Genomic DNA, 23237 nt, shown 5'->3' with positions numbered 1-23237 from the left:
TTAACTTTTTATAACACTGGCCAGCTTAACTTTATAGTGCTTCTTTTTATAGAGTAGCGTTCATTTCTTGTACCAACTCTCAAGGATGTTTTATCTGTTTTATATCTCGTTGAATCCTCTGTGAAACTGCACTAGTTTACAATAATTTTATTACTTTATTAATTAAACGTTTTCCAACAAGCTAGCTATGGCATTTCTTATCATCAAGGGTTCCATTAGTTTTTAATGGTGTGAGACAAAATTACCATTTACCCACATGCAATTTAAGAAGCATCATTAACACAGTGAAAGCACCAGGTGGGATTTCTAATAGTTACTGTTTCTCATTTTTGTTTTTATTTAAAAGGAATAACTAGTTTTGAGGTTTTTGCTGCAAGGTTGCCAAATTCTCACTTTGTTTTTATGTTTGAGATAATTTAAAATAATGTTCCTCTGTCTCCTAAGGCTCTGCTCAACGATATCTCATGTATCAGCACATCACTTGTACGCAGTGTCTTGGCACAGCCTGGTGAGTGTGTTGTCTGCACAGTAATCACCAAGAACAAAGACTCATCTGCATGGCCACCAAGCACAGGGGCATGTGTGTGTGTGCTTGTGCACACACGTGTGCATGTGTGTGCCTAGGGGACGGGTCTGCAGAACCACGGCAAGCCTCAAACCCCAGTCAGATGCCACCTTGTGTGGCCTGGGCCCTGAAGGTTGTGGCCACCAGCATTCACAGAGACCCCGTCCCCAGCACAGGGAGATGTTTCGGAGGAGCCCGGCTGCACAGGGGACAACCTGCAGCATTCAAATTTTTGGGAAACTTTGAGGCAGGCCCTCTGCGCAGATACCTTCTTTCCATGCAGGAGACGATGGAAAGAAACATGGTTGCGGTAAATATTTACCTTTAGCAAAATGGGAATAATTAAATGGCAACTTAATTACTATATTCTATTCAATTATGCGGAGTGTTGACTAATTGCTGACTCAGTCCATTTGCATGTTAATAAATGCCTGTATTTGAGGTCCTTCTTGGGTAATTCTCTAGGTTTTACAACACAGAGTTGCTGGGCTTTTTCCTCCTACAACTCACTGCCCTTGCTTAGCCCTGTCATTTCCCAGCTCTGGGGTGGCTGCTGTTGGCATTGGCCACCTTGCCCTTCCTTCTCCATGGGTCTGCTGCTTGTCGCAGATGTTCCCAGTGGGACCAGAGGCCCCGTCCATGCCCGCCCTATCTGGGATGCCCAGCCACCCCACGGCTGCAGCCCCAGTGCCCCGTGGGCGTCAGGGGCGTCCACAGTGTGTCCGAGAAACCATGGCGCTGCGCGGGGCCCAGATGGTGCACGATCCTGCGAAGCACGGGAGGGATATTCAGAGGGATGTGTTTGACAAGGTGTTTCCTTATTTAAAGGGGAGGGGAGGAGAAGGCAGATGGCGTGGCTGCTTCTAATGACATTCCCTGGCTGGGTTTGTTAGCAGCAGACATGAGAGGGGCAGGAGCACCTGACGCGCCGGTCTGCTCGGCTGCCGGCAGGGACGGGGACGCTGGCAGAAACGTCCCCACTGCCGTCCCTCAGCCTTCCTACCATTGGTTTGATTTCCCAGGGTGCTCGGGAGAGGCTGATGAACCGGTGTCAGCGCAGGGAAACAGCATTTTTTTTACAGAAATCCCCCATGGCATTGGACTGGTGTGTGCTGGCACAGCCACGCAGCCTCCCAGGGACCTGCAGGGTGATGCTTGGTGTGTGGGGGGCACAAGCTGGGGTTTCCTCTAGGAGGTTTTTCAGCATGCTACAATTGACAGCAATCTGATATTTTTATGGCCAGGATCGTCTATCAAAATAGAAACAAATTTTGCATTTTCTAAATGGGCAGATAATTGTTCCATGACGAAGAGAGTAAATAGGTGCACAGTAATAGCCTGTGCCTCAAACGCACGCTGAACTGAACTTCTGGTCATATAAATTTCTAATTAATTTGCTTGTGCAAGCCATGGAACAAAAGCTCTGATTACACATTACAGCGAGAGGTGCACAAACACCCGCCCTGCTGCTTGCCCGCACAGAGGGGCCGTGCAGCAGGGCGGGCAACTCCAGAGCCTGGGGACATGGGGCGGTGCCACCAGCAAGGTGGCAGTGGCTGTGCCAGGCTGGTGGTGGCTGGCGCATTATGCTAATGGCCCAATCATTATTTATTCCACTGGAATTCATTACAGTGGCATTATTTGGGATCGGCTCATTTAGCGTCACAGGCCCGTCCATAGGATTTTTCGCATGACCTCATTAATAATGAATGGCTCTGCCTTGAAGCGGTGCCGTGCCCTGGATTTTAAGGAAGCTTTTGGAGGGCTGGCCAGGCTGTGGCGAAGCACCCCAATAGCAGGGTGGGGTTGCACAGTGACTGCTCCAGATTTGGATCCATTCTGATTAATTTTCTTTTCCTGACAGCAGCTTGGAGCTGACTCCTCCATCAAAAACAAAGTTCAGCACTGCTACTGTCTAAAGCAACTAAAACTTTCAGCAACCTTTTTTGGAGAATTCTCAGGTTTTGTTAATTAACAATATCATTGGGTATTGTAAAGCTGTTCATGAGAAGAAAATCACGACTGGCAGAAATCTTTCTCTATTTAAAATTGACTATTTTGTTTGAACAGTGCACTTTTTCAAAAACATTCACTTTTAATTTTTTTTCCCCTGAAGTTCCCAGTAATATTTAAAAAATATTTGTATCTTGAAAGCATGTTTTGAATGTCCCTCATCCCAGGAGCATCTCGAGGCAGCTCCTTTCACAAAGGAGACCGACAGGGGCTGGCTTTCCCCTCTCCAAAACAGCTCTGCCTATCATAGCCCAGCAGCTCTGATGTCCCCCTGAATCCAATGGGAAACTGCAGCCTCTGTCCTTGCACCTCCCCACAGCATTGCATTTGCTGCCAAACTTCTGAGTTTCATTCCTTTAACACAGGCACTGCAGACAGCTTCATCGCAGGTTCTTAAGGCTAATCCAGTGACCTTGTCTCATTTTGTTATAATGAATAATTGTAATTCAGGTAATTAACCTGAAGTAACAGCTGATAGCGAAAACTGTGTCTGGTGGCAGAGTACATCCTGCACATTCCTGACATAACAACACTTTAGGGCTTTTCCTTTGTGTGGTCATTGCTGGTGTCACATTTCAGTCTCCGAGAGAACAGCTCTCCTGCTTCCTCTGCTCAGAGCTCGAGGTCAATGTAATACATTAAATTCTTTCTGAACAGCTCCAAGAAAAACATATGAACAGCTTCCCTAGCATAAACTCAGGGAATACGTTACACTAATACACCAGTACCAAATATTCTTAAAAAAAAAAAAAGTTAGGGCCAAGAAAGACAGTTAGAAATTTGCTCTTGCTTGTGGCAGGACATCCAGGACATCCTCCTGGAGCGCAGGACCTCCTGATGTGGTCTCAGCAGGGGCCTCTCCTCCCATGCCTTGCTGCTGCCCTCAGGCCCTCATGGAGAAGAATACTTAAGCAAAAGCTCCCTTTTACTACAAGTAAAAGCCTTAGCATCAGGGTGGAAATCACAAGCTTATAAGTTAGGACATGGACAGCCACATTTGGTCATGCCACGCCTCTGTTCAGGTATAGCCCACTTTGGGCAACCCTGCAAGGATATGCACTTGCAGAAGACGGAGCTGGTGAAAAGGACAGGCCGTTGAGCCCATCATGGTGGCACAGTGATTTCCAGGGGCAGAAGGAACTAAAGTCACCAGAGCTGATGACTGCAGGGATTATTACCCAGTAACGCAAAATAAATCAGTAGTGGCAGCACTTGGGGCCGGGCTCTGGTGCAGAGCCTTGGGCTAGCCAGCATCCTTTTTGGGCTCACGTTCTCCCCTCCTCTGGCAACCAAGGGTGACAGCACCCACCTTGCAGGTACGTCACAAGTACAAATGCATGTTCACGTGCCTATGTGCTCCCAAACCCCTGCTCCCAGGCCCTGGGGTGAAAGCCCTGACCATCGTCCCCGAGAAGTGCTGCGATCAGCCTGAGAACGTGGCTGGCGTCAGCAGCTCGTGAGGGCTTCTCCAGCAGGGCTGCTGCAAGGGGCACGCCGAGTTGGCCGCTGGCTTTTCTACTCTAAATAAACACCAACAGACTGCTCTGGCCAGTATATAAAACCACATAACACACTTGTGCTTGTTAGGGGACAAGTCAAATGACTGTGTGTATGTATACGAACACATACTCAGACATGCAGCTTATCTTAGTGGAGAGCTGCATGAAGCTGGTGTGCGTGGGGAGCAGCCGCGTGCGTCCCTGTTCCTGCGTGCGATCGCTGTGGTGAAACCCACATCAAGCAGCAAACCGGAGGCTGTGTTCCTCTATGTGAAACACAGCTTAATTTTAGAGCAAGTACTGCTGCAGAAAAGGCTGCCAGAGTCTGCCTCGCACCACTCCGGGCAGCATCTTTCATAAAACAATTATATTTTTTCTGGATGTAGTGAAAGCCTTGAAAAAAGTTTACTTGATGTCTAACCAAGCAATGCTACATCTTCAAATTTGAAGGAGAGCTCAGAAAGTTAGTTTTTTATTATTCTTCATTTAAGTATTATTTTTTTAATTGCAGCGTATTAAACATAAAATCTGGTACAATCTTTAAAAATAAATAGGACCTAACTATAAATGGGCCCTGTTGTGTTTTTATCTTTGACAAGCAAGTAATTGCTTCTCAAATTTATCAGTTTGTTTATGCAAAAACCATTTACCAAGCCTAGCTCAAAAGCATCAATTTCATCATTATCATCTTATTAATTTAGCCAAGCTATAACACAGCTGATTATTCCTGAGTAATATCCTCTGCAGCACATCATGTGTGGCAAAACCATCTGTACAGTACCTATTTAATAAATAAACCCTCGGCTAAATGTCTCTGTTTATTGAGAACTAATGTTTATAGAAAATATAATGGAACTCAATAAATAACTCAGCTTCATCAACCTGCATATGAATCAGTGCGAAGAACGCTGACATCATCACCTTTCAAGTACCAGAGAAAGCAAAATTACCCAAAAGAGCTATAGAGTCAATATTAAGGCATTAAAACTGCAATGAAGGCATATTAATGCTTAAAACTTCATTGTTTGCAGTAGAATTGCCACAACGGACATATTTTATAACTCTAAGAATACTTAGGCTTTATGACTGCTTCTTTGTTGAGTGCCTTGCACTTAATGTAGTTTTCCACTTTAAATAAAAAAAACCCTCAAGATCTTAAAAAAAAAAAAAAAGAGGAAAACAGAAAATTGCTGATTCCAGGCATTCATTTTTAAAATAATGCAAACTGCTGATTCCAATTGTTCAGATGGAGAGAAACACAAACTTATTTAACTCCATGCTTCCTGAGCCCCTGCTGCAGGCTCTGGGTGTCCCGGGCTCCAAGGGGAAAGGTGAGGATTGCACCGCAGCATGGCACAGGGATTATGGAACAAGCCATGCACAGATAAAGACGTTATTAATATCACAACCAGGTTTTAGGGGAGGAAAAATGAATGGCATCGCTGCAGACAGTGTGATAAGTATCGATTGCTGGTTGTTCCAGCCCATGCAGCTTGTGCTGGTTGATTTGATTTGGTGCTTTACAAGGGCTCCTCAGCTACAAATCAGGCATTTATACAAAACCTCTCCACGCTGGTTTGATACCATCCACAAGGAATAGCAGACTGCTTTTCTACAGCAATGTGGGCGGCTCAGGGATCAGGGAGCTGTTTGCTGGTACTTCGCTACCCCATCCCCTTGCAGCAGCGCTGCGGCGGGCACCTTTCTGGGGGCACCTTTCCATGGGCACCTTCATGGTGACACCGCCACCGTGCCGTGTGTGCCCGACCCCAGTGACCAGGGGGCCACAAGCCGGGACCCTCGCACCTGGTCTTGGCAAGCCCCAGCATCACCACGGCTCTGTGAGCGCCTCAAGTCCTTCCCGTCCCTGAAAACTTCTGCTGCACATATGCAGTGCTTGTTTTCCTTCCTGAATAAAACAGCAGATCCGCAGCGCGTCTCCGCCTAATGAAACTGAACATATTTAGAACATATGTGAGCCTGCTCCTCGCGAAAAGAACCATTTGTGGTTAACGAAGAAAGTATTCATGGTTTCGCTGCTAATTGCAGGGCGGTCTGAGTTTTCTTTATGAGAAAATAAAAAGGTAGTGCTGCCATTGTAAGCACACAATGGAAGGGGGGCTTTTTTCCATTTTTATTTTTTGCTGAGATTTGGTGCCCTTCGATCAGTGACTCAACCTGTGGGGTTTACCCCGGCCAAGGAGAAAGACACAATGGGTAGTTCCTATGTGGCTGTACACCAGCTAAAAACCATATGCTTCTTTTAATGATTACTCCTACTACACATGAAAGGATGCGATATTTTTCTCACTCGAAGTCAATAGAAGGCTTGCCATTTGTTTGAATCTAGGGAGAGATCTGCCCGCTGCCAGAAAGGGCTGGGCACTCGTCCTTCCCAGTGTCAAACTCCAGCGCAGCAGCGCGATCCACCGCGTCCTCCTGGCCTCTTCCTCTCGCCCCTATCCCCTCCTGGCCTCGGAGAGGTTATTTCTTCATCACTAAGGTTTGCTGTGAACTCAACCCATGAGAAATTTGAAGGCAACGTTGGGTGAATTACAGAAAATGAGGCGGTATTTTTAACCACCGTGCCTCAGCCTACTGCTCCGTGGCAGGCATCAATTCTCTGCTAATTTTGGAGTGTTCTATTGGGGCAAATTCTTCTGGCCAATATGATATTTTATTTTAATTAATCGAAGTGCCTTATTATACCCTACTCTCAGAATTGCCCCTGAACCTTGTCTTCACTTCTGAAGATAAATAGCAGGGTTTTTGTTCAAAAGGAGAATTAAAAGGGTGATTAAGATCTCCTTCAGAAAAATGAACTGCTAAATCTACATGTTATGGAATGGGAAAAAAATCCTTTTTGTCACTATCTTTAACCATTGCAAAAATCCATTATAACGTATGGTTTGAGAACATATTAGCAAGTGAACAAACTGTTACCAAATGAACGCAGAGCTGGAAAGTCACAAATGAACCCTAAATTAGAAGTGCATAAAGCATCAAGCCAGTTGAATAGAATAGTGAGCATCTTAGCTGAAAAAAATCATGATCAAAATATGAGATAAATGCTGCAGGGCAGAATACACAATTTGAAAGGCTTATTCATATGCTATACAGGGATCCAAGCTGATGTTATACAGTCAGTGCTAACGCATCTCTGCGAGTGGGAGGATGACAATTTAATTCAGAGTAGGGCTTTGGGTTTTGAATGAGTCCGTGCGTGCACAGGCAGCTGTACGTGCCAGGGAAACGGTTTCATGTCGTCTAAACGAGTGCTTTGGAGAGCTGAAGCTTAAAAGGTGTAATGACAGCAGGTTTTCACCTTAGGTTTGAATCTCCATAGGCTTCCTATGCAAGGATCTAAGTGCTTGCAGGTGTGGGTTGGGCTCCTCTGGGGATGCCTCTTGGCTCCTCAGCCTGCCAAGGGGCATGGGGCACATGCCTAGGCACAGTGGTGATGGGGACATGCCCCGTACTCTGCTGCACTCCAGGATAGGGCACAGACATCAGCATTTATTGGGCCAAAGCAAAGTACCGCATTTCTGGAGATGTTTGTGTTAGCTTGGCTTTGGTCTATGGTGCAATGCACTGCTTCTAGCGTGCTGGGGCAGAAGGCGCAGTCAGAAATATTTCCCTTCTGGCTACCTTTTAAGAGCAGCCAGGTGGTCATAAAGAGAATCTTTCCTCTTCATAAAAGATTAGAGGCAGCAATTAATATCTGGTCTGCTTTTTGAGTCCCAGTTGCCCCATCCCCCTCTGCAGACTGCAAGCCGTGTGGCTCATTCACCCACTGGTGCTGCTGCAGCACTTCAGGAGGAAATTAAACACCAGCACATACTGGCTGTGCTTGGTGCTGTGACCTTGCAGCACCTGGGAAGCCAAAACCAAACCTCCCTAGGAAATGACACAATGGGCCCAGAGAGCACCAACAGTAAGTGTCACTGCTATCTCCTTGCTGTCCTGCTGACTGTGCCATACCCCAGCTAGGACAGCTTTCTGCAGGCTATGCTGCACCTCAGCTTGAGCTTTCCAGGCTTAGTTTTGGAGCCACAAGGTGAAAATGGTTACCCATGTGAAGAGCAAAGTCCTCCAAAATTCCAAAGTGTACGTTCTCATATTCAGAGCATCACTGGCCCTTACACAGTGCTTGGAGCAGCTAGGAGAGGCCAAGACCTTGCATGCACATCCAAGAAGCACAAGATCTCCTTTACTGGAGGCTGCAAAATATTTTTCAGCACTTCACAGTCCCTCCAACTGCCTCTTGCGAGACTGTCTGAGGGCCACGACATGCTGCTGCGGATTGTCTGGGCGAGGTAACTGTAACCGAAATGAAGGCAGCGAGCCCTCTGGAGCTGAAGGTCTTCAGACACGAGTGTGTCCTGGGAGTGAGCTGGTTGCCAGCTGGGCTGGTGAGCATGGCCGTGCTGCCATCCCAGTGCGTATGCCGAAATAGCCTCAGTGAGGCTATTAAGAAACTAAATTACATTTTTCGTGTCCGCTGGCTTTCAGAGCGCTGGCTTTGTTTACAGTATGGGCAAATGCCAGTGGCTCCACCAGGCAGGAATAGAAACCCTTCCCTGCCCGCGCGGACGTACAGCTGATGCAGGGAAGTCTGTGGGCTGGGGCTGTGCCCACGGGCAGCAAGACAGCGTCCTGGCCTTTGAGGATACCCAGGCTCGGCCGGCAGCTCCCCGAATGCCATGGCCTCTCTTCCCCCCTGCTGGTGTGGCAAGGATGTGGGATGCTGGTGCAGGCAGGCTGCAGGCAGGGCCAGCGGGCACCAGCTGCTGCCCACGCAGGAGCGGGCAAGGGATGCTCGCAGGAAGGGTACGAGGTCAGGAAGCCAGTCCCCAGGTTATTTTGGGTTGATTATTGCAGGTTATGCCTTTTGGGGGCTGTAATGCGGTGAGAGCAGCACAGGGGGAGGGAGGGCAATGAGGTTGCCCCGAGGTTGGGCTGTGTGGTTCTGGCAGAGCCCTATGCAATTTCCCTGGGCAGCCGTGTGACGGCCTGTCACCTCAACGTCGAAGGGAGCATTGCTACTCGTGATGTATCTGCTTTTACTGGCTCTTCAGTGCCACACGGCATGGCTGCTCAGTTACACACAGCGGTGACCAGCTACCAGGCCCTGCTCTGCCCTGCCCTGCACGTGCACTGAACGTTACAGCCTCCTACGCAAAGTAAAGAGTTAAAATGAAGAATTGGTCTGGTCTTGAGAGCAACTCCTGAGAAACCTGCCTGGTATCTGCCCCTCGGGCAGCGCGTCTCCTCGTAGCCAACAGAGCCGCGGTGTCCCCTCCGCTCGCTGCCTCACCGTCCTGCAGCGCCCGTGCCAGCTCCCCTCAGCTCCACCTGCACTAATAATTTCCCACAGGGCGTCGTACCGAACCGAGCAAGTTCCATTTCTTTAGAGAAACCATTTGCTAAATAAGGAAATTAGATTAGCCTGACACCAACCACCGTTGGTAAACCTACGCTACATTTATTGCATTTTCCCTTCAATATTATTTCTGGAAAAATGTGTTCCGTGTTATCTGACCCGGGTACAGGAGGCCCCACTGGCAGGTTGGCAATTGCCTGCATTGACTGCCACTGTGGCATCACCACGGGTTTCAGCATTGCTGTGCCACCCACTAACTCTTGCTGCCTGCCTGCCCTCCCGCCTTCAGCTCCGCCATCTCCCAGGGAAACAGAGGCAATCATTTTGGGGCCACTCCAAAATTACCTTTAATCCTCGGCGCATTGTGCCCTCACTTCTTTCCCCCTTTGTTTTCTTTCCTTCATGCTGATAAAGAGTTGCTCAGGGTTTGTTTTCATTTCCATTGCAAGGTGTGCCATAGCCACTGCAGTAGAAACTGCTCTTGCTCTTTGCATGATGCTTTGTCCTAGACAATAGCTCTTGAATACGGGGTGAGCCAAGGAGCTTTATTTCTGCTGTGCCTCAGTAATAATGCACACACCTTCCTCCGCAAGCAAGAAAATACTGTCATTGCCAGGTTAACTGTTCCTTCAGAAACACAAAATCCCTATTCCTGGAGGCAACTGCTGTTTGGTTGATCAAAGAGCACAGGTCTTTGTGGCAAACCAACTGACAGAGCTTTACCCCACAGTGCTGGCAGCACGGGGCCAGCCTTTCTCCTGCTGTCCCCGCAGCCCCTGGTGAGACATTGCATGGGTGCCCACCTGGGGACATCTGCCAGTAACTCCTGGTGGAGACCAGGGCTGCGAAGGGACTGTGTGGGCAGGGGACACTTGGGCTACTACTGCTGGCACTGGCCGTCAGAGCCCCATCCTCACGTCCACACTTGACCCCAGGCAGGGTCCGAAGCTCGGGGAACATCCCAGCCCTAGCACACAGGCTGGCCCAGCCATGGGGAGCAGCTCGCTGCAGGTCCAGGCTGCCAAAGCACCCACGACACCTTAAACCTGAGCACTGCTTAACTGGAATGAGGACATAGCGTCCGGAGCCATAATTAGCCATTTGTGTTCTACCCCATTGACAAAAACACACGTTTACATGTAAAACAATAGGCTCGCTTGCTTGCCAAAAGCAGAAATCATTTCTATCGAAACACACTTGACAGGAACATAAACAAATAAAGATACATTGAAACAGAAACGCTGAAGGAAGGTTAATTTCTGAAATCTGTAAATCAGATGTCAGATTAAATTTGCAAAGTAGTGAAGAACATAAACAAGTAGATGAGAAGACTGTGATTAATGAAAATCAATTAACTGCACCAGAGGGGCTCTGGTGATCCGAAAGACCAAAGCGCAGGGCCAGAGCCCACCACGGCGTGGCTGGCAGAGCAGCCCAGTGGGCTGGGGGTGGCTGAAGGCCAGTGGGGACAGGGACCAGCACAGGCGACCACTGCCTCCGAGCGGTGCCCACGGGGATGGGGGATGCTGCTGGGACCCCCGGCATGGTGTGACCCTGCCAGGAGGTGGCAGGTGCTGTGCCCCTCTGCCATTGGGTCTCCCCCGGCCAGTACCTATAAACACATTTCTCTGCTAATACACTGAATTAAACACCTACCTCTGGGAGGGGAGGAAAACGGCACACTTTTTTTTTTTCCTCCACAAGCAAGCAATTTGCCGCATGCTGTAATTTGTCTGCATGCTATCCTTTTTTGGGACACATGTAATTTTGCTTTGATGAATGATACACATTAGTGATAGCCCTCCACGCTGGCCAGGGATGGAGGCACTGACAGCCTGTGGAACGCTTACAAAGAAACTTGGTCAGCAACCACAGGAGCGGCAGCCTCTCCAAGAAAAACATGGGGGAAAAGTGGGTTACAGTGGGACCTTCCTTGTGACAGGTTAATGAGGATGCTCTGCATCTGGGCAGACCAGTGGGCAGCAGAATCTGGGCGCTTTGTGGTTTTGACAGGGTTTTCCCCAAAGAGGAGGAGACACCGGGAATGGGGTGTCCTGGCCATGGACACCATGCATCCCTCCCCGCAGTGCCAGCACATGCCTATGGGTGCTTTTCCAGCCCTGCTCCCCGCAGGAGCCCCTGAAGGGCTGGCAGACAGGCAAGAGAGAAAACACGTGCCACCTCTTCCCCAACGGGGGCCAGTCGATGGGTGACAGGGAGAGAAGTGGCTGCTTGCTGCGCTGCCTGCCAGCGAATTCGTGACTCCCATCCAAGTGCCGGAGGAGCGACTGGCAGTGGGGAAAGACCTTATGGCACACAACAATATTTGGAAAACATTTTTTGAAACCCCAGGGGAGAGAAAACTAAACATTATTTCCTGTTAATAAGCTCGGCTAAGTGATCAGCCCCAGACAGTGGGATGCTGCACAGGATAGCAGCGTGAGGCCGGCCTCTCCCTCATGTGCTGGTGGCAGAGAGGCTGGCTGCCTCCCCTGTGAAGCTTCTCCGCCTCCCTCCTGCTTCCTGAGAGGCTCTCATGCTGTGATCTCGGCTGCTGGAGAGCACTTCAGCCCCAGTGAGCACTGCCAGCGTGTGGCTGGGGGATGCCAGTTGGGGTGCTGGCCTGGGGATGTGTGTTGAAGGCCCGGGTTCAGTGGGCGACAGGGTGCCTGTGGCTGGGGTGGCTCATACAGCCCCACGGGGACCAGCCACGGTGACACCGGGGGCATCGGCAGGGACAGCGCCAGGGCTGGCGGAAATGGGAAACCTGGGCAGCACATAAACAAAACCCATTCAGCTGGAGGGAAAAGGCGAGTTGAAAAGCAGCTGGGGAAAAACGATTCAAAACGCATGTGGTTTTTATCTGCTGCAGTGTTCGGGAAGATGTTTTCGTCCCTGTGAGTGGGCACCCACATAGGGCTGTGATGGGACAAAGACCAGCCACCAAGGAGGGGATGCACTGGGGACATGCCCGGCCACAAGCAGAGGACAGAACCTGGGGGGGAGCAGCCCAAAACGCTGGTGGTGCCAGCAGGAACTGCTTCAGCAACCCTGGGGACCATGGCAGCAGGTCCAGGGCCAGAAGGAGACATTGCAGCTTCGGGTCGGATGAGAAATCATTTATTAACAGTGTCCTGGCAGCATCTGCAGCCCGAGCAGGGCAAGGGGCTGCTCGTGCAGGACCTGGGCGAAGGCGTGGTGAGAGCGGAGGGCTGATGACCCGCAGTGTTTACAATCCAAACAACAACACAGAAAACTGCTAGCATTCAACAAATCTGGTTGATATCATGCCTTCCCCCTCAGGCAAGAAGAAAAACAGCTCTTCAAGACAGGACAGCTCTACAAAGCCAAACATAACACCATTTCTTGTGCAAAACTTTGCAGAGAAGATTAAAACATCCTGTTGCTTCCCGAGCCTGCTGCAAGCCCCCTCCCCAGAAGAGCCAGCCGTGCCCCTCATGCTGGGCCCAGCGCAGCCCAGGGCTTTGTCTCTCCTTCATGGCTGGGTATCTGACCACAGCACAGATCTTCCTTTTGGTGGAAAAAGTCAGTTTTTAAAATAGCTTGAGTCCCACTCATGGCAATCCCATGTGCACCAGCAGACATATGCTAGAATTCAAGGGAATCAGTTTTTTTTTCCCAGTCTTTGTGCATGAGACCTGTGGTGTGAAATGAGCTGAGGGAAGACCTTTGATTGGCTGAGGTTGTTTTATAACAGAATCTCGGAGATAGGGAAGGTGCTTGGTGCCCCGACCCCCTCAGTGCCGGGTAAAACTGTTTCCCTTAGCGTTGCCGAGATTTTGACATTTTGCACGTGCTTGCCAGCCTCTGAGCATGGAGCTGGCAGGCAGCAGCCCCACAGGGCTTTGTGTATGGCTCTTGTGAATGGCAAGGAGAGCCTCAAGCCAATGGAAATAAAAGCGTCACAGGAGCACTGGATGAGAAAGCTGGAGAAGCCCCACATTGTTCACGAGTCCCTAAAACACCTCCCTGGATAACACAATCGTATTTGAGAACGAGAAATAGAGGGCAAAGATTATTTTGAAGTGTGAAATTAACAGACTCTTCACCCCCCGCCTGGGGAGAAGTTTCAAGGCTTCCAGGAACAAAGAAGGGGACCCGAGGACCTGAGCCACCTGTGGTCTGCTGACGCCACCGCTCCGCCAGTGCTGGAGACCTTGAAGCGAGTACATGGGAACGCACAGCACCTGCTAGGCACGGGGACACAGCCTCTGTGTGCAAGGCAACCAGGTGCCACCAAGCACAGGCAGTGCGGGGGAGGGCTTGCAGTGGGCAGGAGGTGGTTCTAAGCCACTGAGGAGAAGGTCTGCCTCAGCTTCAGGGGGCAGAAGGGGCTGGGGCAGGACCCAGGGCTTCCCTACAGCTTTGGTCCTGTCCGGGAGAGCTGGGGGCAACCAGAAGGATAGAGAGTGGATGCCACAGAGCTCACAGGGGGGCACTGGAGGTCTGCCACCAAGTACTGCCTGTAGACTCTCAGTTAATCCCCAGGGCCTCTAGAAAGGGAAGCAATGATGGGATGCCAATGGGGCAGCATCAGAAAGAGTTTTGCCCTGGGAGAAAGCAGGGTATCAGAAGAGGGTTGGTGGCCTTTCTCAATTGCCTGCCCTGCCATGCAGGCACCTTGCACCAACCTGCCTCAAAACCCTGTCTGTGAGCATGATGGGGGTTGTTGCTAGCATGCGTGGGCTTGCAAAGCTGTGCATTTGCCCCTAAATTCATGCCCACTGACCTCCACCTGCACAGCGCTCGGCAGCACCATCGCAATGCTCTCAGGAAGCCCTGTGCTCACTGCCCAGCCTTCCCAGGCATGCCTCAAGCACTGGGAGCACCAAACCACCACAGCTCCTCGGCAGGGATCACTGCATTAATCTTCTCTTGCATGATGTTTGGCCCTCCTACTGCACCCCGAGGGACAAGCACGTGAGTGCAAACATGGAGTTGAGCTTGCTGTACGTGCAGCGAGGCCGAGAGTAAGGTACGCCGAGGTAACGAGGATGGGAAACAACAATAAAATGAAGGCAGAGCCCTTCAGTGTATTGGGGGATTTTGTTTTCATGAAATAACCTGGAACACAAAAAGTGAAACACCAGATCAGTGCAGGTCTGCCCACTGCAGGACATGGTCTGTGCCCTACCACGAGGAGGCTGGGCAGCTTGGGAGCTCTCGTCATGAAGGGCCTGCCACCTCACCTGCTGTGGGCCACAGGCATCCACCGAGTGAGGCCAGTGTCTTAGGGACCATCCTGCAGCCCATCCATGGATTTTGCTGTTTTACCACAGCGGTTTCCCACAGACAGTGTGCTGGGTCACAAGCTATCAGCGTGGATAGAGGCAAGGAGGCAAACACAGAGCCTGGGAACTGTGGGGTTAGGGGCTCTAGGATTATCACAAAAGCCTCCCATTTTCCCTAGGATCCCAAAAATGCTTCTCCAAATTTCTTCTGTTGAGTCCCCTGCATGGGTGGCTCCAACCGTACAAAAGAACCAAAAAGTAGAAGTCCTGTGATACGGCAGAGAGCAGCTGAGGGGTCGCCTAAAGTCAGTGGCTATGCAGAAGCTTTTATTTTTTGGGAAGCAGAAGATGTGAGAGGAAAAGCCATGGCCCAGATGACAATGCCATGGTGCGTTAGCTAGAAGCTGGTGCTTTTTAGGGCAAACAGAGATAGGGAAAGATCTGAAGCCCTGAAGCCAGTGGGAAGAATCCATATAATCCCAGCGGTCTACAGACTGGACACACATGGATTTGGCTGAAAAAAGTGCTTTATTTAATGATGCTGTGTGATGGTGTGGCTCCCAACAAGCACTTGATGGTGACAGACCTTGAGGCTTTCTGGGACAATGGCATTTCAGCTTCAGAATTGGGGTACAAATATCACCGTTGAGAGCGGGTTTGACAGACACCATTTCACTAAACTAATTAGAAAAAAGAAGGAGTGGTGGAGAATGACAGCTGCCTCTTAAGATAATAGGAAACTTGTCTCTTTAAATGTGCTTGCGTTTTTCAATACAGACAAGGCAGGGCTATAATCAGAGCAGCAGCGGGTCGGATTTAGGTTCAGTACAGTATAATTCCATTGCAGGGCCCATCCAAGAATACTTTGGCAAGCTCAAATATATTGAAATTGCCTTGGCCAGTGGCTTGCAAAATGGCTGTGGAAAGTCAAGATAATTAGAGCATTGTGAAGAGGAGAGACAGTAAAATAAAGGGTAGCAGACGAAAAAAGACAAGCAAATAAAAAATAGGATTACAGACATTAAGAAAGTTTGAGAACAGAATAATTTAAGGGACAAAGGCGTATATGGCAGATTGGAATCATGTGATTTACGCAGGAGGAAAAGGATGAGCGCAAAGTGAAAAAGAGCAAATTCCCAACATATTTAGATTAATAAATTAACTTAAAAGTACCAAGAAAAATACAGCTGGCTGTGGCAAGAGGTTTCTGAAAGGATTAAAGTTGGAAATCCAAGAGAAGAAGCATGAGAGGAGAAAGCTGCTGCTTTGGGAAGCAGCATTTTGAGCTGCTCCCAGCAGGCAAGAGCAGGTAACAGAATCGGTTTTGTAGAGCAGAAAGTCTCTCCGTGAGGAAGCAACACCTTGGCTGATGTTAGTGAACCTGACCCCACTGAGCCAGGTGCTTGAACCCATGCCCTGGCTTGTCTCCGTGCTGTGCTCTCACACAGGGAGAGGCTGTGTTCGACTCTGCAACGCGTTTGCCATTTGCCTTTGAGTTTCCTAATCCTGATTGTTACTTGCCATCTCCTCTGTGTTTAAATATCCACCGAAACGTATTTGCTTAAGTGTTTGGTTCTACACAAACACAGTAATGGAGATGTTTCTCTCCTGCACAAGCAAAATTATACTTGTACATATTACTTGCACATGTATTCAGAATGATGCATATACATACTATAAACACACACATGTATATATAATTGTCCTCACGCAGTTCAGTTTTCCACAGAGAAAGCAGCTTTTGGAACTAATGAGCAACATTATCATCGCAGTTGCCACAACTAATTAGGAAGCAGTAACGATGGGGATTTTTTGCGCGGGTGAGCGCTGCCCGGCTCACCATCAGAGCAGGGCAACATGTCCCGACGCTGCTGGGCCCTGCTTCCAACCCATCACACATCCCGGGGGTCCCAGACCCACCGTAAGACACGAAGCACAACTCCCTGTGGGTGCCTGGCAGGCCCCGGCCCCCTCTGCCCTGCCACCAGTACATTGCCTTTTTTGCGCTTGCACTGGGTAACTGGCTCAGGATTTTAAGGCTTGGAGGCCTGATCCTTGGCTGTTGCAAACCAACACCTCTGCGGTGTTGGTGGAGCAGGTGAGTTCTGGGCCTTGTGGGTTGTTTTTCCTCACTGGCTGAAGCAGAGGGGACTCAGGCACTGTTCTCTTTGTGGCAATATATATGGGCATCACTGCCACTTGCCAGTATTAACTGTCATGGTGAAGCAAAAGGACTTATAAGTCACCTACATTTCTGCAGGTGGAGGTCACTCATGTCTCTGGGATCCTGGCTAGCAACAGAGGTTTACTGCCATTTGTTTCAAACTCAGCATTAGGGTATTTCCTGCACCTTTCTTTAAATCGGACTGCCCTTGCCATGGATGGCAGCAGGAGGCTCCACTAGACAGCCTGGTGGTCCTTCCAGCATGGAAATTTCTCATTTTCTCTGATCTTATTCTCCCTTTCTGCTGCAAGAGAGGGACAGGATCTAAACAAAGAACTTCCCCCTAAACTGGCCTGTGGCCTCCCCAAGAAGAGTGGGCCCCATAGGGACATCCGAGTGATGGGGTCACCACATGTAGCATCACAGTGGCACTTGGTGGCACTTTAGCTGAGAGCAGCCTGTGCTCAGTGACACCACACAGCTAGCCTCAGCTGTGATGAACATCACCAAATGAAGCACTGACCACAGTGACTTTTAATGAGGACCTTCTGGACACGGAAAATGAGCGCACAGGCGATGGTGCTGCCCTGGGATGCAAGCTCGTAAAATAGCTGAGCTGGCCGTGGTGCAGGTGCGTGGGGAGAGCCAGGGCTAGGTCAGGTTGAGGTCCTGCAGTGAAACATTTTAAGGAGCAAGACAGGAAAAATAACACTGTAGATGCCTGGACGTGCAACTGCTGACGCAAAGAGCATCCGCCCCGCTTTCTTTTCATCCTCGTGGATGCACTTCATTATTAACTTTTCATGTGACAACTGTTTGTGCATTAAAAGTGCTTCACAAAACATAAATATTAGAAGCCAAGACTCACAACAGCCCCTGCTAGCGGGTCCAGCCTTTCTGATGACGGTGACCAGGAAACTGGAACATGAGTGAGAGGGATCTGCTCTGACCACCCCATCCCTGATTTCCATCCCTCATTTAAACCACTGCTTTTAGCTCTTTGTTTTTATCAGTATTATGTAAAACTAGGACAGAGTAAATGAAAATTTATAATTTATAAACAATCTGGGGAAAAAATCACTGAATTATTTATGGCACTTTTGAAATATGTGTTTGTTACTTGTACAAAAATTAGTTGTTAGGTCTTAATCACAGTGGTGCCACAAATATGTTGGAAATTAGGATTCGCAAACCTGCTTGTTTGGAAAGAACAAGCTCCGTAACTCTACCTACAATTGGAAAACCAAAACCAAACTGATTCTGAATGGTCTAGTTAAACAAGTGCCAATTATTGAATAATTCTCTGACCTAAACAGAAAGTTATTGTATATGGAAAGATTTTTTTTTTTTCCTGGAGAGTGCTTTATACCAGATGCCCTTTTAAATTGTTTTGAATTCTCTGTAGGCAGTAGATAACTAAACCTACAGAATGTAGTAATGGCAAAAAGGAAGCAATCAAGTTGGCCACTTCTAGTTAAGAGTCATGGAAAAGGCATCTGTTCTATATGAATTGCAGACTATAAGGACTTTGACAGTTCATAGACCAGACTTAATTTATTAAACTAAGTTTCTAATATAAACAGTAATTCGTTTCAGGCACTGACACTGAAGGTCTGGATTATGTGAATAAAATATAGAGACCTCCGCTGGCCTCCTGGAAGAAAGGTAGCTTGGCTGCACAGGGAGAAAGGCACTGAGCGTGCCCTGCAGCAGGCACCGGTAATGTGGACGGGCCCTAGCTGCGCGGAGGTGCAGCTTCACCCCCATCCCAACACCGAGTCCAGCCCCACCACGATGGTACGGGCATCGTTGGCGGCACTCGGGCATGTGCTCAGCCCTTGGGCATGTAGCGCCCTCGAGGTCAGGGATGATGGGCATTTGGAGACATTTGTTTCCCAGCAAGACAAAGACTGAGGGGTGAACTCTGGAAAAAGGATGGAGAGTGCCTTTTGGTATGGTACTTACTGCTCTGACATACCTGCCTGTGTGTGACCGGTACCTACTTAGAGCACGATTTACAGGAGACCCTCACTTTGCTTGCCCAACCCCAACCCCATGCAGGTCTTGGAAAAGCACAGATCAGGGGGCTCGGGGGCTGATGTCGGCAAATGTTTATCTTCAAGCACTCAAGTAATTCAGGTGAATGCAGTAGGACTATTTCACTGCTTAAAATTAGGCAGGTACCTAAACAATTGCCTGGATTGAATTTACATTCAGCTCAAGTTTCACATACAGGCTTTGCTGTAGCTTTGACCAAAAGTTCAGTCGTAACTCAGAAATCACACACAAGTATTTCCTTATGTCATCAGTCTGAGCAAAGGATGAGCACGAAAAGCTTCTGTTAGCATTCCTCCCCCGCAAAAAAAAAAAAATAAAAAAAAATAGGGAAACAAACGAGTAAAAGAAAACATTTTGCTGCCTTTGCAGCAGCAAGGTTTCATTCACACTATCGCTGGCCAGGCCATTTGCTGCTGCTGCTAGCAGGGAGCACAAGAGCAGTTGCTTGGCCGCGTGGCAGGAGGCAGGGGCCGGGCTGCGCATCGCCGCTCGCTCCCGCAGGCAGTGGAGGCGGCTCTCGCTCCGGCGCAGCCCCACCACACTGCCAAGCCAAGCTAATTGCTTGCTTCTGTGTTTCATTTGGCGGAGAACGACCGAGAACGAGAGACAACACAGGGTCTATAAAATCATTAATTGAATTACTATTGTGGAATAAGTAGCGCATCAATCTGAATTCCCCATCATCCCCCTCCTCTCCTCCCCCGTTTTTTAGAGACCAATCCTACTGTTGATATGTGCTTATCTTCGGTAGGAGGCTCAATAAATAGATGCGCTATTTTAGCTAAACACATTTATTTTTCCAGCTGTTCTTCTACTGAATTTGTAAATTGCAATGTTGACTTCAGACTATCTTCTCCATAAAATATATGCCGGCCTGTATATTATACTGGCACTTCTGCAACACCTCTTTACGGGCTGATCTGATCCATACCCAAATCAATAGGAATTTTGCTTCAACTTTACTGACCTTTGGACTAGGATGCAATATTAATTCAATCCATACAATATTTTGTTGTTGAATCGTTATCAGAATATTTTTGCTCTCTGCCCTTACTTGGTTTTGCAGGAGATTTTAGGGCAATACTCACAGGCATGAGTGGACTTAGAATTTTGTGCCTGAACGTGGTTTCTGAGCTTACACCCCTCTTGCACGAGTGCATGTGGTTGCACTGGCATTTACTAATGCTTGCTTGTTGGGGAAAGATGTCAGCACAGCAATTTTTGTCCAGCCTTGGTATGGAAAATTTTCTTTAGAGAAGCCACTGAATTCAAGTCTACTCAGCACATTTCCTAGCAAAGGTGCAGCACAACCAACACATCACTAAAACCTACTTGGCGCTGGCAAACCAGCACACTGCTTGCTAGCAAATGCCCACTGGGCACCACTGTACAGTGCCTTGCCAGCCAGCAGGGAGCAGGGACACTTATGTGAGCTCCTAGGCTGCAGGTACCATTTAAAATGCTTGAGAGAAGTAAATGAGGACAAAAATGGCTGTTGACACTATCCCTCTCAGCTGAAGAAGAAAAATGAATTTGTTTGCTGTAATGGTGATAAATAGATGCAGTTGTTCACAGCTGAGCTGCTAACTTCTTTGGAGGGTTTGGAATTTCCCGGCATCACTAAAATCTCCTTTAGTAATAATAAAACAATCAATCTAAAGTCTAAAAATATCAATTTAAGTCTTGAAATAGGAGCACTGGGTTGAGGAGAAGGACAAGAGTATCTCCCTGCAGTTCTCCACAATAAAACTAAAGCCAAACAAAACCTCAGCAAAACTTGCAAACAAGAAGATAAAGAGCAAATAACGTGCTTTTAATGTCCTGATGCAAAAGGGATCTAATACGATTTCCACATCCATTAAGCAAAGAATTTTGCATGTTCATTCAAGAAGACTGAGCATTTTCAGCAGCTTTCACTTAAATTAAGATGACAGGTTACCGCTGCACAGCATTGTTAATCTTTTCCTAAAAGCTTAATGTTACTACTTAGTCATTTACTAATAAATCAGGGACAATATGTAGTGTCATTCTGGTTTAGGTATAGATGGATGACTTTGTGGTGTCTGTGACGTAAGGCAGGTACTGCCGCGGGATCCAGAGGTGACTGTGCTCCTCCCTGCCCTTGGGCCATGGCATGCTGCACGGAGCTCAGAGCCAGCTCGGTGCCATGCCATATGAACTCAGCCTGCAACAGGCTTTCATCTGTCTTTCAGGTGAGATGTATTAAGGAAGATCATTAATTTTCATCTGTTTTCTGGTACTTTGTTCCTATTTTTCATTATTTTAACCTTTCTTTCCCCTGACATTATTCTGGTCTTAGCCTTTAGTATTTGTATTTTTAAACATGCATCATTGCTGTGTTCATCCTACACTTGATCTTGCTGCCCAGTTCCCTGCAGTTACTGCAGTCTCTGCAGGATCATCCTGCAAGCAGCACAAGCAGCCCCGGGCTTGGCTGCCTTTATCCCCATGTCCTTGTTGCGTGCAGGGGTCCTGACAAGCCAGTGGGCACCAGTAACCACCAGCATGGCCCCATGGGCAGCACGGGGCGAGGGCTGTCTACTGCTTCAGCTTTACAGCGGGATTTTACAAGCAAAGCCCAGCAGCCCGTTTTGTACTTCCTAACGCCAGATCCCGTCTATATTTTTAGGTGCTCCGAGGCCTCCCAGTTATTGCTTCCTGGTCGCTTTTACTCCTCCTTATTAAGTTAATAGGTTCCCTGATGAGCAGGAGAAACTACAGGCACCACCAAGTGACTGCTCTCCTTTAATTCGCAATTCGGAGTTTTGTGCTGACAAACTATGCATTTTTTGCTGCACAATAGATGGCAGTAGAGAAAAAAGGCTGAGACAAGGCAACTTATACTTGGGAATATGTAGCTGATTTTCTTCCCCTCAAATCGCTATCCAGTATTTGCTGCTTTCTTCTCAACAGAGAGCTTTCCTAGAAAAGGCAGTCTGGTGCGGATTGGGCTAGATGAAATAAAAGATTCCTGTATGAATAATTAACATTCTGGAGGCCTCACTTGAACTTGTTGCCTTACCCAGATGAATGAGTTAACATGTTTGAGATTATTATAAAGAGGGACTATTCTGCTCTGGTAGATCAAATCAGCTGAAAACGATGAAGTATTGCCGCATATATAAATATGAGCTCGGCACTTAAAAATAACCCTTCCAATAAGTATAGACATATCAGAGTTCAGCTGCACTGACAGTAGCAGTGCAGATTTGGGATGAGTCATCCAGCTTGACTTCTGCACCGCCACGAGATGCGTGTGGGCAAAACTTGTTTTTTTGGGGGCAGAGCCACGTAGAGCAGGACCGGAGCACCTCGGGCTCAATGCAGAGGGTGCGGACACCACTGCCCTCCAACCCGGGAGCAGCTGCAGCACAAATATCCACCTCGGTAATACTTTCATTAAGCACCAACAGAAAAAAATGTAGGCATGGGGATGCTGATGGCAACCCTGCTTGGTACTGAAGCGAGGCGAAGCATGTGCCAGCCACAGAGAGCAGCCCAGCGTGGATGAGCACATGTCCCGGGACTGTACCACCCATTGCGTACCATGCTCCTCTTAGCTCAGCAAATGCTTTCCATTACTGCCTATTTCTTTGAAGGCTAATTGCCACAAAAAAAGGAGGAGTCTTCCTTGTAAATCGACGTCAAACCCCTGCTAATCACAGGAGGGAGAGAAAGTTTAATTACAAACCTTAATTCTTACCTCAGCTTTACTAATTTTTAATTGTGTCTAGTAACAATGAAAACCAAGCAGGTTTTCACACACTCACTGAAAAGAAATCAGTGAATTTGCTATTGAAAAGCATGCGGCGACTTTCCCATGTGCGCATACCTCTCTGTATCCCACAGCGCTAATAGCAAAATTAGGTGTTGGGAGAAAACCATATTGTCCCTTCCCATTAAATAACACCTCCCTGATGCAGGCAGCAGGCATGGTGAGCCTCTGCCACACGTCTTGCTCTGGGGCTGCAGGTTAAGGGCAACCAGTGGCCACAGGCAGGTTGGACGTGCTGCAGGAGGCGCTCATAAACCCACGGTGCAGCACGCATCGTCTCCGCTGTGCTCCTCATTCTGTTAGTGCACAAAAACTATTCCAGAATCCTGTGAGTTTTCTTTTGGTCAGAGCTCGATAACACAATTTCAGAGCTATGGCCATGCCTCGTTTCAAAGCCAAGGCACAAGGAAGGTTTTCACTACGTGCCACATCGCAGCAGACCCTGCTGTATGGAGACCCTAGTGCCGGTCCAAGGGTTGAGCAAGAGCAGCGCTGCATCACCCTGAC

The 23237-nt window shown here is 48.4% G+C and overlaps 1 protein-coding gene and 1 long non-coding RNA gene across 14 annotated transcripts in view; one reads left to right on the top strand and one right to left on the bottom strand.

Annotated features, from left to right (window-relative positions):
* LOC308198140 (uncharacterized protein) overlaps window positions 1-23237 on the bottom strand; it is a gene marked incomplete at its 3' end in the record, with an annotated part of 176686 nt that overhangs the window by 93137 nt on the left and 60312 nt on the right. The gene's annotated exons all lie outside the window — the stretch shown is intronic.
* LOC308198158 overlaps window positions 1-23237 on the top strand; it is a 63774-nt gene that overhangs the window by 25343 nt on the left and 15194 nt on the right. Inside the window, exon 4 of the long non-coding RNA XR_013953666.1 lies at window positions 1-23237. This exon is cut by the window's left edge and continues 6244 nt beyond it; it is cut by the window's right edge and continues 15194 nt beyond it. This is a non-coding gene — a long non-coding RNA (uncharacterized lncRNA).

This window comes from Anser brachyrhynchus (genome assembly GCF_964034855.1).
Source record: "Anser brachyrhynchus genome assembly, chromosome: 7".
Lineage (NCBI taxonomy): Eukaryota > Metazoa > Chordata > Aves > Anseriformes > Anatidae > Anser > Anser brachyrhynchus.
This window is presented reverse-complemented; position numbering and strand designations above follow the sequence as displayed.